Source organism: Vidua macroura, chromosome 8 (genome assembly GCF_024509145.1).
Source record: "Vidua macroura isolate BioBank_ID:100142 chromosome 8, ASM2450914v1, whole genome shotgun sequence".
Taxonomy (NCBI): domain Eukaryota; kingdom Metazoa; phylum Chordata; class Aves; order Passeriformes; family Viduidae; genus Vidua; species Vidua macroura.
Genome location: NC_071578.1, coordinates 36,364,328 through 36,382,030, shown reverse-complemented (window position 1 = coordinate 36,382,030; position 17,703 = coordinate 36,364,328). Strand labels below are relative to the sequence as shown.

General features: G+C 40.2%; 1 long non-coding RNA gene across 1 annotated transcript; it reads right to left on the bottom strand.

Annotated features, from left to right (window-relative positions):
• Window positions 1–1,900: 1,900 nt before the first annotated feature.
• LOC128810879 (uncharacterized) lies at window positions 1,901–3,883 on the bottom strand. Its single transcript, XR_008438165.1, has 3 exons — window positions 3,747–3,883; window positions 2,951–3,016; window positions 1,901–2,005 (listed from the first exon to the last, which is right to left on the bottom strand). It is a non-coding gene; the product is annotated as an uncharacterized LOC128810879 (long non-coding RNA).
• Between the last annotated feature and the right edge of the window lie 13,820 nt (window positions 3,884–17,703).

The following is a 17,703-nucleotide window of genomic DNA, read 5'->3' as shown; positions in this document are numbered from 1 at the left end:
CTGTGGAACCAGCTATGGCATGAAAATGAACCTAGGGTTAGAGCTAGTTAAGGAGGCATCATCAATATTGACAACTGTATAGAAATATCAAGACAATATGTCTGCATATAACAAACATTTCTATTTGTTTGTCATTACATTAACTATGTACAAGGCAATTTTCCCCACAATGTGTTCTTGTAGAAGTGTATTGTGTACCTCTGAAAGTGGGGTACACTGAGCCTGCCCTGAAGAAATTAATGGTTTTCCTGCCTCACTGCATGTTTTTTGTTTGTGAATGTCTTTTTCATTAGTACAGATTATTTACTCATAACATTGGATTCATAAATCAGTGTATCTCCTCTACAATACAGAAGATGAGTATATTTTGGGATTCTAGTTTGTTAAATAGTTAGTATAGCCACTACGTAGAACAAGGAGCTATGTGCAAGCTGTACTTTGCAGCATGGGCTCATAATCTGTTGTTTGATCTCAAAGATACAAGAATTGGTGACTCCCAAAATATCCTTCACAAACAGGGTTTAGAAACGGTTATAGACAAAAGAAGGGGAAAAGTAAAATTAACAGGCAATCTTAGTAAAGTACAAGTAGAATTTAGGACTGTTACGGCTTTACATAACAGTAGGATCCAATTCCATTTCCAAAAATAATATGGTAATTACAAGTTTTATTGTTTGACATAATTTTAAAAAATACCATTTTTTATCACTAAGTAAAATTAACGTTTGATTAAAAAACACTCCAAGCTGAAATTGTGAGGACTTTGTTGTAACTGGAATGATCAAGTCTCTGGATCACTACTGCCTTTTTTCATATTGTGTTGGGAGAATGCTTCTATTTTAAAATGATGGAACTGGGCAAAAGGAAATTTATGATTTGAACATGCTGCAAATCATTTGTATTGATCTGTTTTGTTTCCATTTTGCTGAAGCTAATGGAAATCGTTTGTCACCTGACTTGTCCCAGTAGATTTGGAAAACCACCATACCATTTATCAGGCCAGTTGAAGGTCTGAGCCAGTGTGCTTATGTCTGCAATCACAAAGATATATTTCGCTTCCGGCAGGGGAAAAGCACCAGCTGAGAGTGTTGTTCTTATTCAAATACTGGCTGGAGTACCCTGTCTATATATTCATGTGAGTAATTGTAAACCTGACACAGGAATCACGATGGTTACTGTCTTGTTTGTGGGTTTCTAAGGTTAACAACAGATCATGGGGTTCTGTAAATCAGCAATTTGCTACTGCTTTAAACAAGTTGGTAACCATTAAATACATCTTGGTCCTGGGTTATATTAAGAGCAGTGTGAGCTCCTCATCCTCTTTCTTCAGGAGAGGAAGGGGTAATGACAGTCTCCTGTGTGCGTCCCTCCCTGCACATCCATTTCCAGTGTGTGTCCTCCCTTCTGGCGTAGTGTGAGTGAGGGGCAGGTGGGCACAGGCCACAGTGTCTCACCTGCCCCAGCCTGTGCTTGCTTTTATTATTCATATGGATGTGATTGGGATGGGAGGAACAGGCCTTAAGTCCACCGCAAACTAAATTAAGTCTGCTCTTTGCGTCTTGAGATTTTTCTTTCTCAGATGGGTGATCTTTTAGCTGTAGCAACCCCTTGCAATTCCCCCAGGCATTTAAAGCTGACTCTGTGATTTTCAAGTGAAGAAAATGTGAACTCGAATGACCAAAGGCTTGTTCTGGTCAGTACAAATCCCTGTAGAGCAGGACTGACTTGGAGTTGAACAACGTCCCACGTGCACATGAGATTCTGTTTGGGTGGAAAAGATTGAGGGGCCAGGCCCTAAAACTTGGTTTGTTTGGGGTTTTTGTATCTGTCAGTGCTTCATGGTCTATGTGACTTGGAAACTGGAAGCCAGGTTTTATTCTCAAACACAGTGCTCCTAAATTCTCCTGCTGCTGTGTTCCCCATTGCAGAGTCGTAAGCAGGAATGTGGCAGCAAGGAGGAACATTGTCTGGCTTTCATGATGTTGGTTAGAACAGTTGGAACATACTGTGATGAAAGAGTATTGAAACAAGCTGTGAAATCTACAAAATAATTTGATTCACATTTTATAATGCAAGTTAAACCATAGTTCAGTTAATTTTAAAGCTAGGCCTAAACAATTTTGGTTTTAAATCCATCTTTTGCAATTAATTATAGGCAAAAGCCTAAGTTAGTTTTCTGGCTGTCTGCTCTGTGAGGTCAGGAATTGACAGCTTTACTCACTGGATAAAATATGACTATAATTTAAAGAGCATCTTAAAATAGTTTTGTAGGTGCGCAGTTGTTTTCCTTGGAAAATGAGAAAAAGGTTTGTGATGCCTGTTGTTCAATTTGAAGTTCCTATGCACTTCATGTTTTAAAATATCCTAAACTTCTGTTATTTTAAAATAATAAAACAGTTAAAAGTGGAATGTTGTTTACTAAAATCAAATAAACTCAGTCATCCTCAGTCTAATGAAGGTTTGTAAAAGTATTTTCTATAAACAACCCAAGTTTTAGGGCTCATCTGCTGTGCCAAAGGCAGTGAATGGGAGTGAGAGCTTTAATTCAGGCATCCTACTACAGGACCTGGCTTAGCAGCCAGCCCTCAGCTCTTCTTCGGGGCTTGCATCTTGTATTCTGCTCGTGTTTAGAACTTTCCACAAATCCAGCAGTTACACTAACAATGCTGAATTAGCAAAAGGTATCCTGCCAAAAATGAAGGATCTTACAAAACTCAGGAAAAAGCAGAAAATAACTTTAAAAGTAGGGGTTAGTTTTCTCAGTGGAAATAAATTTGCTTCGGCAATTGGGTCTCCTTTTAGTATGTTCCATTTACGGCTTAATTGATTCAGATAATTTCTATTGCAATCCAATCCTTTCTGGCCCCTCTCCATGCATAGTTTCCATGATTTTCTCCAAATAGTTTAAGTTCCAATGTGAGCTTTCAGTATTATTTAATATGCAACTCACAGGACGCATGGATTGTTTCCAATGTTTACTGAGAGCCCGGTTGGTTCTTCCTGACCAACTCTGGTCCTAAAGAGCAGCAAAACCAAGGCATTATTCTACATGTGCAAGGTGTTTTTTTCTATCTCTGAATGTTGATCACATCCAACTACTTAAGGCTTTTTTTGTTCTACTGCTGTAGTTGTAGTCAGCCACTCTGCTGTGATTTATCAACCAGGCTGTCACAGATGGCTTTGTACTGCTTAATTAAGGATAACTTCTCTCTATGGGATTTGATTTGTCTCCTTACTAGTATTTCAGTGCAATCTTTTTATTCTCGTGTGGGAGAAGTTCTCCAAAATGCACTCTTATGCATTTCTGACCCCATCAACCCCAAATCTTATATCCCTTTAAAAATATGTGAGAACGTGTGATTAAAAGCACAGATCTCATGTGACACTTTAAAGTAAACAAGCTCTGCTCCTGAATTATGTCTTTTGCTTCAGTCTGAACATGCACCCCAACCCTAATTTACAATTGAGAAACTTCCTCCAGAATCCCTTTCAGGATAAAAATTTTCAAAATAGGTGACTAAATTTAGGCTTAGAAGTCTATACCTGGGTGTTTGACAAACTTCAAAGTGACAGATTGCTCTGAAGTTGGTACTGAGCTACAGTTTGTAGAAAACTTGAAATATTCTACTGAGATGGAAGAGACAAGGTTTAATTAGCATTGTAATGTGTGTAATTTTTACAGCTCTTTGTCTCTCCACCCCTCTTTCTGAATCTAAATCAGGCAGTCTAGCTCTAGCTATATTTACCTCAGTCTTTTGCATTCTCTGCTTCGCTGACTTTAAACAACTTCAGTTTGCAAGCAGTGAAGGGAAAACTCAGATATGGGAAGACTTATTATGGAATGCTGAAACACAGAGAATAACTCTTGGAGGGATTACATGGAGCTCTGGGCAGGGAAATGAAGGCTCACAGATCTCTGAACTCTCTGTGACATCAGCAATGACTGTGCACAGTCAGGAGAGCCAGAACCCAAGGAAGTGTCCGTGCGTGGCACTGAGCAACTTGGGCAAGCACAGGGAGGTTTGTTTGGCTTTCCCTGAGGTAGGCTGTGGCGTGGCACAGCGTGGGCATGTGCTCTCCCTGGCAGTTGTGTGCTGGTGTGCTGTGGGGCAGTGAAAGACAGGAGCCTTTCTCTGCTCTGCGCCATGGGGCCGACGGATCTGCACAGGGGAGCCTGCGCTCACACGGACACATTTCCTTGGCAACTTGTCATCTTCCCATGCCATGTGCTGTGTGTGACAGTGGAAGATCCCTTCCTAGAGTAAATGTGTGTCCCCCCTTTTTGCCTGGACTTGTCAAGGGTAGACATCGCACGTGACTGTACTTTGAGGTGTGTTGTTTGTCTGCAGAGTACGCTGGGTGGAATGTTTGTTGTTCTGATCCACTCAGCCACGCTCTGCTTGCGTGGGCAGGTACCTGTGCAAGCTGGAACAGCTGTGCTTCAGACAAATGGAACTATGCAAATCCTCAGCCTGATCAACACTGTCTAAAGGTCTGTCCAGCAGGAAAGACAAAAACCAGTTGGAAATGCAAATGGTTGCTTCCAAGAGGAAACAGCTGTCAAGAGGCACACGTGTACTTCAGCAGTGAGAAGTTAAAATAGAGGATTTTTTTTTCCACTCTCCATACCCCCCCTTTTTTTAAATGGGAATGAGAACTGGAATTTTGTGTAAGGCAGACCCTAAGATACAACTGCCTCCTGTTTTTCATTTTCACAGTGGTCGTGTTGTGCTTTTTCCTGACCTGATGTAGTATGAAATGCATGATCCCCATGTGTGATTGGTTTGTCTATTGCCCTGTAACACCAATTTTGAGAGGAACAGCCATATTCCTTGTATTTGATAGACAACCTCTGTTTATGTGGTACTTGGTTCTTCATAGTCATGAAATCCTTGGAATCTCTACAGCCATGGAATGCAACCCACCCTCTTAACATCTTTTTGGTGTATGAGTCATGAAGTAATATTCCTGCTTGTCTTTAGGGAGGCCAGGCAATTCATGTATCTCTTCTGTGCCAAACTTTCTAACAAAGAACTTCTCCAAAATTTCACTTGATAGACGAAGAAACTCTTTGCTTGTAAAAGAAAACGGATTAAAAGGAGAGATTAATTATTTGAAAACTTTTGGATCTTCCTGCATTCTACTGGGTATGTTTATCTGTGGGTAGCTTAAGGGTTTGAAAATATCAAGAACACTAAAGGAAAAATGAATGGCAAATAGGTGAGGAAGGAAGAGGTTCTTGCCTTGTGAATCAAGAATGAGTTCTGGAGGGAGCAGAGGTATCCCCTGGGTACTGCAGCTGATAGTCATGAAACGCTTTTACTTTTGCCTTTGTAAAAAATACTGTTTAAAGACAAATGTTCAGGACTGCTGTATGAAAAGTAAAGTTGAGCTCAGTGGGTATGGGAGTGCTTTCTACCTTCCCCTGCTACATTACATTTCCCAGAACAATCTAGAAAACATTGATTAAAATAGATTAATAGTTAATATTACAATGCTCACACTCTGTAAGATTTATCTTTCTCTTAGATGTCTGAGCCAGCTTTGGGAACAGTGCAACTGGTTCCTGCTCCCATGCCCTCCAGGTTACTGTTTATAATTGCCTCCTTGCATTCTTACTGGTATTGCATTAAACAGGAGACCTACAAGAATTGTGATAAAGGCCTTATGGCTATGCTGTGCAGTTTTGAAGTGCTTTCTTGCATTTTCATCTTGAAAATAGTAAGAGTTGTTGGGGGTGGGAGCAGAGCCTCTCTGCTTATAGATGCCTGCAAGGAGGGCTATTTTTTTTTTTTACTGTACTAAAACCAAAAGAAACAAAGACCCCCACATAAACCAACAATACAAAGCTCCACGTATTCCCAGTAACAATTTATATTGCATTAAAAACATTGCTATTCGCCATTAACTCAAAATTATAAATGTAACTACATTCTAACTAATCAAACATACTTAAAGGTATACATGCAGCATTTTTTTTTTATTTTCAATCTTGATATCCTGTTACTGTAACATCAAATAACATACCGTGTATCTAGTTCAACAAATGTGACATTGTACACCTGCTTGCAGGAATATTTAACTCCAAGTACAGATTTATAGCTATTTGTAATTGTAGTCTGATGCAAATTAATATACTTCCCTCACTACATTTTATTTAAAATATAATAATCTGTAGTTTTAAGGAAATACAGGGTTTTGGTGAGACAAAACTTGTATTTCTGGTTTTTTGCAGTCATAAATGGGAGTATTGCAGTGCCATAGAATTTTTCTTGCTAGTGTTTTAGACTAAACATGCTTTGACAGAGTGACATTGCATGAATATTTCAGGTTTATTACCAGTTTATGTGGTCTGTATATTTTTTCTACAATGCAGTCTTTTGCTTGTGTTGTGTACTGTAAAATTGGAATTAAGGGCACATCAGGACTTTTTCTCTACCTTGCTAGCTATGGGCTGTAGTTGTTCGTATTTTAGCTAAGGCACCATGGCTTTCTTTTTACTTCTTGCTGGAGTGCCACTGTTGGTCTTGTAATTTCTCTTGTCCTTCCTGCCACCTTCTCTAGGTTTGGCTCTGTGTCCCTGAGGTATCTTTTAGGATGCTGCCTGATTAGAAGGAAAATAAAAATTAAGGTGTGGGGTTCTTTTACCTCTCCCTACTCTTCTTGCCTTCCCCCTGGAGCATTCCCCAGCCTCTTCTGTGGGTGTGCTGGGAGTCCTCACACTGCCCAGTCTGGGGCCAGACTGGAGCAGAGTGCAGAACAGCAAACTAGAAAAACACAGCAGGCTAGTCTTGGAGAATTCAAATCATCTGGGAGAGCAAGGGGATTTAAAAAGATGTGGGAACAAATCTGTCTGTTCCTGTTACATCCTTGTAGGGTGGGTCCTTTGCATTTTAATCCCTGGTTGCTGTATCTCAGGAGGCAGTGGAAACACACGCAGCATCCAAGAAAAAGGTGGCTGTCTCCTCTCTGTGTGCTCCTTGCCACAGGTCCCTGCAGCTTCTCTGTCTGAGTGCTCACGTTAATGCAGATATCAATTTATTGAAGAATTAATATTTTGAAGAAGGAAAGGGAAAAAAAAGCTACCTTCGGTACACTTAGTTCCTGGAGGATGTAGTCATGTGAAAGCAAAAAAAATCTGTAGGTATGTTAAGAAATTTGAGTTTCATAATCTGATTCATGATTTCCCTAGATTTCCCTATTTGCAATGCAGAATAATAATAAGGAGAAGAAGAAGCTTCCTTTCTGCCCTTCCCAAACTTTGTCACCACTATGAGCTATGTGATTCCTAACCAGCAGAAAGAAGGGGGATAATCTGGATAATTTTGCTTGGACAGCTAATGAGTTGTTATTGTGGGGTTTTTTGTAGTGGTATTTGTTTGTTTTCCTCCATGCATTGTTTTTTGAGTTTGTTTTTTTTCAACCCTGAATCACAAATCATATTGTCACTCAGTAAAATTTGTAAGTCTGGTTGGGCTAATGTTGAAGTTTGAGTTTGTTTTGAGTTTGTTTTTTTCAACCCTGAATCACAAATCATATCGTCACTCAGTAAAATTTGTAAGCCTGGTTGGGCTAATGTTGAAGACTTTGCTGTACATAATTTAGAAACATGTCCAAGTCTATAAGTAAAATTTAATATTCTGGTTACCAGGGGGCTAGAGAGTAGGATTGACACTTCTTACTGATGATGTGAAGTAAGTGTGCAGTGTCTACAGAAATCAGAGTGGCCAGGGAATATTTACAGTAATTGGGCAGTAATTCACCTGCAAGCCAATGTTGCATTTCAGTGTTTCATGTCCTTTGTGTGGAGCAAATTGTCTTGCTAAGACTGAGTCTGAAAAGCAGTGGCTGCTGCAGTCCAGGATGAGACTTGAAAGTAAGTGCAGATTATGATTCAAAACACAGGGCTATTATTCATTGTGCTTTCGTATTTTGAACTCAATGGGGGAATGTCAAGCATCTATGAATATAAATGTGGAAAAGTTCTGTAACATCTGCTACTAATTTCTGCCAGATGAAAGTGGTAATTATGATGAATTTTTTTTTTGTTGATGATGCTGATACATTGGCCTAAATAAATTCACTTGCAGACTCTGAATATCTAATTGAAAATACATGATTGTATCACCAAATTGTTGACTTAGTTCTCATTTAAATTTTAAATTTGTTTTCATTTGCTGGAGAGTTTATGGCTTGTTGTTTTAGTGCAAAAATATTGCAATGAAATCAGGCGTTTTTAATACATTAAATGAAAAGAATGGTCAGAGATTCTATATTTGTGCAGTCAGATTTTTAGGATTGGATTATATTGTTCAGTTATTTTTAAGTGGTACAATAACTTTGTTAAAATAACCTTGAGTCTTTCAAACACACCAGACTTCACTGAGGATTTGACCTTGTCTGCTGTCACCAGTGCAAACCCTTGCTATTATGGGTGGTGCTCTTCCATCTTGCTTTTTCCTGCTCTGTTGTGGAGTGCTTGTGACATCTAAGGGCAGTGACCAAGTGGCAGGAAGGCTGTTAAATTGTTGAATGCTCAGAGGTGTTTTATGTCCTGTAAAGAACTTCTCTGGAGAGGACACAAAATGTGGTAATTTTCTAGATTCTTGAGAGTGCAGCACAATTCCTGTTTCATAAGGATGCCTGGGATAAGAGACTAAACATTTAAACTATGTATAAAAGAAGCATAGCTCATCTTTGCATTACAGGGAGATGCTTGTTCTGTCCTTGTTTTCTTGGATATGGGTGATTTTTCATAAAGAGCTTCTGAGTTCTCCTGTTTGTGCTCTTGTGGACCCAGTGGAAATTGGGGTTTGGAAGTCGGATTATGTGATGGACAAGACTTGGCTGGACCTGGTATGGTGATGTATTCATAAAGGGTTTGTCTTGCTACTCTTCTGTGTCCCTTGTGTGTGTGTGTATGAACACATAAAGAGCACGAGGATTTTGAACTTGTGGGCACCTGAGATAGTTGCACAATGGAGAACTCTAAGCAGGAGGGAACTGACTCGGGTGCAGTTTCACTGATGACTTTCAGAATTGGTCTCTGTTGCCATCATGATAAAACACAGGCTACAGGCAGCTGCTTTTTCTGTGTTTTAACCTAGTTCTGGTTCCTGTCCAATATACAGGTTATCTCATGGCTTTCAGCAGTAACTGTGGTTGTGATATAAAGGTACCGGAGTCGAACTGCTGGAAGTCTCTCTGTAGCACGTCTCTCTGTAGCAACACAAAGCACAGGGGAGCTGACTTGTTGGAACCCAGGGCACAGGGAATATTTCTCTGCCTGCTCTGAGGGGTCCTGACCCCCAGAGAAGCACTGCCCTTGACCTTTGCCCATGGAGAAGGCTTCCAAGACTTGGGGATAGACTAGAGTCTACAAGAGTGTGAAATAGATAACAGAGAATAGTGCAGTTTGTCACAGGGTGAGAAATTTAGGTTTTGGGTTTTTTTAGTATGGAAGTAGATAGGAGGCAAGATGGAAGTTCTTGGGCATTGTCTTGAGCTTCTTCTTCTTCATCTACTCCATTTTCTGCAGTGTTGGTGGCACGGGGTGATTGGGTGAGGAAAGCTGCAGTGCAGAGGTTATGTGGACAGACAAGGTATGAGTTATTTCTACCTTTCTACCAATAAAGTACATTTTAAGAGTTAATTGGATGAAACAGCTTTAAAATACCTTGAAACTGTACATCTCGTAGCCATTTTGCTGTGCTTCCCTGCGCCCTAAGTCTGGTACAGACACTGTCTAGTGCCAAAACTTTTGATAAGATAAAAAATAAGCAGCAACGTGAAGAGCGAAGAGTCCCGTGCATCTCTCAATCCTGGCACAGAACTGTTAAAGGAGGTTCTCCCCCATCAGGGGAGCCCCTTGGGGCCCAGCGAGAGGGGCAGAAACCAACACTGACTTGCTGACAGCATCATAGACACTTCTGGCAAACATATGCAGGTGTCAGTGACGCTGTGAGTGTGAACTTGGCTGCTTGGAAGAGCCCTCTTTGGGCTCCATGGGTATGGAGGAGGAGCTGAGGAAGTAAGTGAGACTTCCCTCACTCCAGCAGGATGAAGGGATACTCCTGGTGCTTGGAGGAGCGGATGGCAGGGGCTCGGTATTATGACCTAGAGGGAACAAGGTAAGGTGAGGGGTCAACTATAACATTTAGAGGCTGAGTTAGTCAGAAACACCTGGAGTGAAGAGAGGCATTAGGTGAGATTCTTGCTGCACAGAGCACGCTGTTACAAGGCTGTCTGTAAATATCATTGGCCAAGGGATAGTAACATAAGGGTTTGTACTTGTTTTTAATTTTAAAAAAGGAGAAAAACTGATGAAAATCCAGTAGTAGGGAATCACAGGCAATTTAGGTGTCACAGGATATTCACTTTTGTTTGAATAGCAGGTGAAAGAGGAAATTTAAATGTCTTGCAAGAGACAGATTAGTCGCACAGCCTTTGTGTGACTACTCATCAAACCTGGAATACAATTCCAGAGCTGTAAATGTAAATTGGCTCCTGTTTTGATACCATATCTGAGGATCGTGCTATAGATTACCTGGGGTATTATCTTGTGATATTTGTATTGCAGTAGTGTATCCGAACATGTGAATATTTTGTAGCAGCTGTATGAATTTGCACAGGAACCTGATAAGTCTTGAATATTTTATGTAAGAGAATATATTAAAAAACACAGCAATATTGTCTCTTTCTACAAGTAATTGTAATATTAATAAGAGATACTTCCACATAGTCAGTGTTAAAAAAAACTGTACATTTTCAGAAGAACATAAGTTGTGCCGGAAGAACAATTGTGTGACATGAAGAAATAGGATTTTTATGAAGCAAGTTCTGCACAGCAAAGCTGATGGGGCAGTCTGTTTCACTTTGAGAATTATTATGTGATGAGAGAAGGTAGGCAAGAAAAGAGTCAAACAGGCCAGGACCTTGTTATAATATTATGTGTAATGGCTCCCTCTTTATATTTTTCAAATGGATGTTAAGCTGGACTCAGCATAAAACCTCCCACATGGAGCGTTCTGTATGTAGAACTGATGTGGTGTAAACCAAAGACTGGCCTTTCCCCCCAGCCCCCTTTAATACCCAAAATAATTGGCAGATTGAGAAGGTTTTTCTTAATTATTTTGATAGAGCTTTGAATAAAATGTCAATGCATTTTTACTTGCTTGAAATGTCATGCATTTTACTTTCCAATTTTCCCTTGCTATCTAAGGGCAGTTCCTTGGATGATCTCATTTCTTTATTAAAATATATGAAAGAGTTTACATTGAGGACTGTTTCATATTTCATCTAGTCTAGTTTGCAAATGTAAACAGGAACATTGAATCTTGCTTTTTTTTGTTTCCTATGTCATTGTTGTTGGAGCATCTCTTGAGATCCAAGTAAAATACTTTATAGTTCCTAGCTAGTTATAAATTTAAACTACTTCTAAAAGCAGCTCAGCCAGGTTTGATCTGGATGGGAACAGCATAAAAGCAAAATGATTTAACAAAAATTCACTGAACTGCTTAGTTTTGAGTAGCATCTAAACCTTCGTAGTGTAGCCTTTTCACGTATATATTAATATAGCCAAGAGATTTCAAAGTAGGATTGCATTTAAAAGCAATTGTTGCTGTTGAGACACCTTAATTGCCCAGACGTTTTGAGGGTTAAATCCTTTTTGCTTAGCAGCATTCTCAGCTACTTTGTAACTACCATGGAGATCCTGCTTCTTTGTGTTCTAGTTCTTCAGGAAAAATACCTGAGGTTTCTTCTGATGAGATCCAAGTGGAACCCAAACCTTGTAGCTTCCACGAGTGAGAACTGTAACTGGAAATCTGAAGATTAAGAGTCAAAAGGATGTTAGACCACAGATTATCACATTTCTGTGGCTCAGGTGTTTTGAAATAGTTTATTGTATAATGAATTGCTGTGCCAAAGTGCCATGGAGCATGAGTGGTTCATAATGGTCAGTGTTGTAAGCAAAGCCACTAAACGATGCGCAATCCTGGAAGGAAGAACTAAGTTCATTACTGCAAATCAGCAAAGCTGAGGTGACTTTGCTGGGGAAAGCTTAAAAGACTTCAGCACAGCATGTGAAGGATGTTTGAAATTTTTAAAAACTTCTTTCCTAAAAGCTAAAGGCTATGTCAGTGCATTTGTGACGTTGCTCTTCTGAGCTACTCAAATTTTGTAGGCTGGACTAGAATATAAATGTAGCATTTTAAACAACCTTATATTTGCTCTGCTGGACTTGCCAGAGCAGCTTGCCAGAGTCTGAGGCCTCCCTGGTGTGGAGAGGCTGATATAACTCAGTTTTTTGAATGTCATTAAATATCATTAAACATGTTTATTCCTATGTTATAAATGGGATGCCATATGTCCAATTTCATAAACCAAAATATTAAAATTTAGCAGCAATTTTTAATTGAGGTATAAAATAGTAATAATTCAGTCAAATAGAATTAAGTGGTTACAAAGAGTTATTTGGCAATGTTTCAGATAAAACATAAGATAAACCGGCTGGGGTACGGGAGGGCTTCCCACCCTGCCTCCCGTACAAAGGGCAAAAGAATCCAAGCACAACTTTTATACTGTATGCTAATACATGTTCATCAATAGTTCCTGTAAATCTCCTCCCATTTTCGATTCTTGAAATCTGCATCACTCTACTGCATAGAGCATGTGCCTCTTGTTGTTAAGGGCTCTTGTTGTTCTTGGCTCTTTAGTGGTCTTCTGTGGCAAGCACATTCTTCTCTCTCTCAGGATTTCTCATAGAGGTGCACAGAGAGATGAAAGAGAAAACGATTTCTATTTCTGCTCCTTGTTTTTCCCATGTGGAATGTGCTTGGAGAATTGTTTACCTGGGCTGATTGCTTGGTTGGATTCTGGTGAGGATTGTTTGAGCCTGATGGTCAATCCAATCCACCTGTGGCTGGACTCTCGGGAGCAGGGTCACGAGTTGGGAGTGAGTTAGATTTGGTAGTTTGTTAATACTTACCCCCACAGCCCTCTGGAGTTATTAGGCTAGCCCAGATCTGAGAGAGCTTTGGGGGGAAATTTTACAGGGTTAAGGCAAAAGATTCCAAAAGAGGCTCTAACCCCCGATGTGGTCCAAGATGTTTATTCCATAGGAGGAAGGGGGAAAGAGAGCAAACAGTGGAGGAGCATGGCCTTTTCTACCCTCCTGTTCAGGAAAGGACAATTGGCTCCCAGCCAATTGGGTCCAGAAAGGAAGGAAGGGTTAAATTAACATGGTTACAGCTACAGGGGTCTCGGGGGTGGGGGGGGGGTGGGGGGAGAAACCCATTCCCCAGAGCGATGCAACAGTAGTTAGAAAAATGTATGTAGTTCTAGTATCTTCCTTTATATAGTATGTTAATGTATTATAGCATAGTTATAATAAAGAAATCATTCAGCCTTCTGAACTGGAGTCAGACATCATCATTTCTTCCCACTGGGTTCGCCTGCATCTTACAATAGTCTTTTCAGAGGAAGGCTCGCTGTCTTCCTCGCTGTCCTCTGAATGACCTGGCAGGTTGCGCATGCACATTGAGCTTGATGCATTATGTTCCAGTTGAGCCTTATTATTTCATCCGGAATGGTCCCAATTTTATTCATATTCAAGGCCGATCCTGCTCTAGGAGTTGTCTTCTAACTTCAGTTGATGCCAATTTTGGTTTGGGAGTCAGGTCCTGACTTCCTCCATTCCCAAGGCCGAATCCAACTCCTGCATCCTGCTTTCCATGTGTGTTCTTGAAGAAACCCATCTGCTTCATAACACTAATCACATATACTTTTCCAATTATATTCCCAAATTATTGATATAATTACAACTTATTCAGCATGAATCACATCTATTTATCACACCCTGGGTCTTGTGAGAAGTCTCTTAGTCTTCCCCCCCTCATGAGAGCATGTCTTGCAGTGTCACCTAACTCGCTGTGTGTGGGAGGTTCTGTGTGTAGCTCTGGTGGGTGTGAAAGCCCAGCTCCTCCTGAGCTGTGCCTTGCCTTGCACAGAGCTGGGTCTTGCTGCTGCCTGTGATACCCTGAGTGCACTGGACTTGGAGCCCCTGCATTAGGTACCACTTCAAAGCACTGTTGGGTTGTGGAGTTTGGTACTATGGCCCTTGTTTTGCACACGGCAGTCTGGGCATCATGGTACTAAGGGATTTATCTTGGTATTAATGTACACATCTCATCACTAAGATGGCAACAGAAAAGGAGATTGTTTCATGGCTCTCTTCAGTATGATCACAGCATTAAATCTTTGGATCATAACATCCCTAAACAAATCTACTGAACATTTCTATCATGGTAGCCTTGATAGAGGTGAAAACTGAAAAACATCAGATAGAATTTAAGATATCTGAAGCTACTGCTATATGACTTTCCTGTGGACAGTGAGAAATAAAGGAGTCATTATCACCCAGCTGTAACTCTAAGCCAAAGGCACATAAACCTTCTGAAGCTCAATGTGCCTTCAAGTTTGCATACTACACTCTGCTTTTATTAGCTTTATTTTGCATGACAGAAAGCTGCTGATGGATCACTCCTGTCATCTCTGCCAGCCCACAGAGCAGTGTCTGAGGTGTGACATGGAAGCCAAAATGCTCTCAGCTGCTGTGGAGCCATCCTTGGTGCTCTGAAGGGTACCTGTAAATCTGTTCCCTTCAGCCTTCCTTGTGGAGACGTGCAGAGGGAAGGGTATCACTGGCATTCAGACAACAAAGGGTCTGCTCAGGCTGTGTCCTGCAAACAGCCCAGACAAGCCACTGCAATTTAGACTTCATTGCTCTTGCATTTCATATTTCTTAGAGAGAATTTCAGGTAATTTGACGCCTCTTCTAGCTCTTGCCTGCTGGCCCTTTGCTGTCACTATCCCTAAGTTTGTGGAAATAGCATAGCACTGAAAATAGTTAAAGCTTTATGAGAGCAAAAGGCTTTCCTGTATTTCAGTATGGTGTAAAGAAAAGTCTTCTGTGTAATGTCAAGGATTTCAGAATCAGGTATAAACCCAAAAGTTGTTTTCCCAGGAACACTAAAGAAATCTGCAGGATGAGTTTCTGACAGAAGAACATGCAAGTTTTATATTATTTTGACAGTGAGAAATGAAGGCTATGCAATAGGGAGCCATTTTTCATCAGCAAGAGTAAGCTTAATTTAAAATTGTATTCATAAATGTCATAGTTTCAGTCTTAAAGACTGCCTGTCAAAATGCATAGCAAAGTTAATTATAAGGAAATAACTGTACTACAAATTATAGTTTCTGTTATTAAATTTCTCAATAATTTTGGATTGCATATAAGTAAGTGAGTACCAACTAGTTTATTATAAAAATAGTTTACAAGGAAAAACCCATCAAAGATTGACTTTGAGGACTTTCAAGTGGATATAAGGTAAAATGCTGTAGAAGAACACATACTCAGTGACAGTGTGTATATATTGTGCTATAAAGTTGTCATCAACTTTATAGACAGTTATAGACAGTTTTGTCTAAAGTTCTTTCTTTCTGTCCCATTTTTCCTTCAATCCTGTGCAATAATGTGTTTTTTTTTTTCATTGTCATGACAGTAAGAGTGAGCCTCATTGCATTAATACCATCATCTGAGCTGTAAATACGCAACAAACCATAGCAGGAGTCAGTGTAAAACTGAGCTTTAAGCAAGGTTTATGGATTTATTGGTAATTTCTGGAGCAATATCATTGAAGTATCTATAGCAGTAGGTCTTCTCCAGTAAATGTCACAAAATACTGAGGGAGGGGGAAGCACATTGTCCTGATCACTGAGATGTGATCCACCTGTCTTGTGGTAAAACTCAGAGGATCTTTGGACTTTCAGACACTGTAATGGGGTAGTATTAAATTACTTCTGGCAGTAAGAGATAATGATCTCTCACAGTGGGTGGACCAGAAGTTTTGAAAATTATAATCCAGGGTTTCTATCTGAAAAGTCATAAGCAGTTTAGAGTGTAAGTGTGGTTGCAGACAATAGGGCCATGGATTTTAAATGCTTGTTGCTTTTTTGAAACAGAAACCTTGACCCTGGAATTGCTTCTTGTAATTTTTTTTTTTTCTTCTCTCAGTCTTAAAAGGCTTTTATTCTTATTTCAGAAACATAATACTTTACGTCATTAATTGTAAGATTCTTTGTAGGTTATGTTCTTTACTGACTTAGAAAAATAGCTTTACAGCAACATTCTGAGGCAATCTAAAAGCCTGGGCCTGCAGTGGCACGTGTATAATGGTGTATATGGCACCAGTAAGGCATTTGCAGGCACTCTTTTAGTCCTTGTTATACTGTTGTATTGATTATATACAACTTCAAAGCAGTGAAAAGGGATCAAGGTAGCACAGTGCCTCAGTACACAGTGAAGTACTTTGTTTACAGACCCCTCAAGGAATGCTCCCATCGCTCAGGAGCCCCCACTCTCCTGGCATGTAATTTCCATTAGGCTATGTAAGCTGGCTTCATGCCATGCTAGCCTACTTAGGGCAACTCCATCAGTGCTACTGTGCTGGAGGGGGGAGAAAAACAACCCCATGTGACAGTTGGTCTGTTTATTCTTTTCTTGTTTGCTTGGAATTGAGTGGTGTGTGACAGGGCGCCATAGCTCAGGCTAAAGGTCTGGGTGGTTTGCTGCGTTCTGCGTGGGACTTGACCTCCAAGGGGAAATCAACCGTCATGAAATGGAGAATTATGGAAAACCTTTGTAAAGGAGAGCTTTCATCCTGACTCCTATTAAACTGACGCTGCCTTGCAAACTAGAACGTTAGAAATTTTAATTGTCGACCAGTAGAAAAGACTGAATGTTATCTCCTGTTGTAGCTTGGATATTTCACTCTTCCCTGTGAAATATCTGTTTTGTGCAAACTTACAAAAGTATGATAGCTGAGTAACCCAGCTGAATTTTGGGCAGGACATATGAGCACTTTGAGATGATGTGCTGTGTCTAATCTGAAAGGATTATAAAGGGAAGCAAGGATGGCAAAATGTCATTTGTGATAGAAGTGAAGTCTGGTGATTCCCATTTTTGTCCTAGTGAATTGTAAAAGAAAAATATGTAGTAAAATATTTGACATAAAAAATAGTAGTGTTAAACACTTGTGTTTGAGAAGGCACTTAAATTAAAATTATAGAGCATAAGAAGTGTTCATTGACATGTGTCAATAAAGTAATTGTATTACTGAGTTTTCAGCCAGACATAGGATATGCAAAGCTTTGGGAGACAACAGCCTACGTGTTGGGTATCCACTGATTTTTAGCAGCCTTTAGCATTCCAAAGAACCGGGCGTTTCTGTTTCAGCTTTTCCACAAAACCTTTATCTAATTGGCAGACTCCTGCAAGAGAACAATGTTGCCAGGAAGATCATGATGGCATGCGCCAGAGTCATTGAGCAGGACTACCTGGTGGCTTCTGGAGACACTACTGACACAATTCTTCAGTTTCCCTGCTGGCTCCTGGGCTTCAAACAGGACCTGATTAGTGCTGCCAAATGCTTTTTGCTGCTGCTCAGCAGATCTGTCAAAGGCAGCAGAAACACAAGGCATTTTCCTCGTATATGCTGGAGGCTTGCTCTCCTGAAACATTCTGCACTGCATTTTGGGGAGATATTTTAGATCCAAGAAGAACAGCATGAGCTTAGAAAACCTTTGGGATTTGTACTGCAGAAGTTGGTGAATAACCCTTCACCTCCACCGGTGGTGGCCAGG